Source organism: Marmota flaviventris, chromosome 9, assembly GCF_047511675.1.
Source record: "Marmota flaviventris isolate mMarFla1 chromosome 9, mMarFla1.hap1, whole genome shotgun sequence".
NCBI classification, from domain to species: Eukaryota; Metazoa; Chordata; class Mammalia; order Rodentia; family Sciuridae; genus Marmota; species Marmota flaviventris.
Window position 1 is genome coordinate 124,927,068 of NC_092506.1, and position 1,722 is coordinate 124,928,789.

Genomic DNA, 1,722 nt, shown 5'->3' on the forward strand with positions numbered 1-1,722 from the left:
TAGATAATCTTTCTATTTTTGTGTTGCCCTGTTTACTTCGCCAATGGCCAGGAAGATACCAGCACTCCAGGTGCTGCACACCCCCTTACTATTTTCACAAATATATCCAGTATAGTACTTTGAAGAAATGTGCAAACAAGGCCTCTGGCCTTGAGATGGGCTTCACAGAGATGTCCACATTTTAAAGATAAGTTACAAATGGGCTCCATGATAACAGCTGGCAGAGGGAGAAAGAAAGGGAAGAAGTTCTCCTCTTCTCAAGTGTTGGCCTTGAAAGGTTAACTTGCCCAGAACAGTGAAAGAGAAAGCTGCTTTTATGTGCACTTCTGCAGACCGTGAACTTCTGAGCCCCTCTATTTACATGCTGGGTATAAAACTCTGAAACTCCCTGAACTTGGAGGGATTGATTAATAACAGCAAAAGCTGTGCTCTCTGAACCAGGCTGCAGCCAAATAAAACTGTTTCCTGCGATCTTCAGTGCCTTGCTTCATTTGTCCCTACAACAAACTGGGAAACAGCACTGGAGGGAGTTCTGTCACATGTGGTGAGTCAGGTTTTGCAAGAGAAAACACCAACTGGGCTGCTATCCCATACATCTTTCCCACTTAGAGTAGCAATCTGATTCTGATTATCACCCCAAAGCCTCTCCCCAAAACAAGAGGCCTTTACATATAAGGGTCTGCTGACTGCCCCATGTCAGTCACATGTCATTTGGAAGCCAATGACAGATCCACATGACTCCACCATAGATCTTTTATCATACACCTGCACTCTACTGCTCCAGGCCCAGTTCCCAGCAGGCTCCAACTCAATGGCATCTCTGTTCTACACCATTTTCATGAATTCTAGTCAAAAAATGCACTATCTGGTTCAGTCATGATGAGCAACAGGAGATCCGATGGATCTCCAGTGCTTCCTGGTCATGAGAATTTCAAATATTACACTGTATTGGTCTAGACATCATTCAAGGATGAATAAGGTGGCACTGTGGGTCTCGATTCTTTCAGGAACCATTAAGGGGTGAGAAAACTCCTTTCAATGAATAATATATATGAGAGAGAGAGAGAGAAATATATATATATATATATATATATATATATATATATATATATATATATATATATAAAATACATGTAAAAGTAGCAATAGATATTCAAATCCAAATTCTTAATGGAACATATATCATTCAAAGATCACAAAAATATTCATTTGACTCTACATGGGGTTATGTATAAACTTGTTCAACTATGGAGCTCACCATTGGTTGAACTTTCAGTTTCCGTGGGGTTTTGGGGGAGTGATCTGTTCATGGAATTTGTATTTGCCAAAGTCAGAGTACACACATGAATGTACCTGTGATAGCAGGAAGGGCAATATATATGTATATAAAAATACATGTTCTGACCCAGCCTACAGAGAAAGGGAATCCATAAGTTATATATTTGTTAAATTTGACGATCCATGGAGAAGTATTAGAATGAAAATGTGACTAGTGTTATAACACATACCCTTGATAAAGCAAAAGGAAAATCAAAGTATACACAATTCCTCCTATGAACTGCCTGCATTTCTTTATTTTAGGTTTGCTTTTATGCATATGTTAGGATTAGTACTCAGAGTCTAGTAGGGTATGGGTTAGGGTCAGAGATTCAGTACTTCAAAGGGAAAATATTAAAATCAATCCAATGTGTATATGAACATGTGCTACACAAGATCACTTCC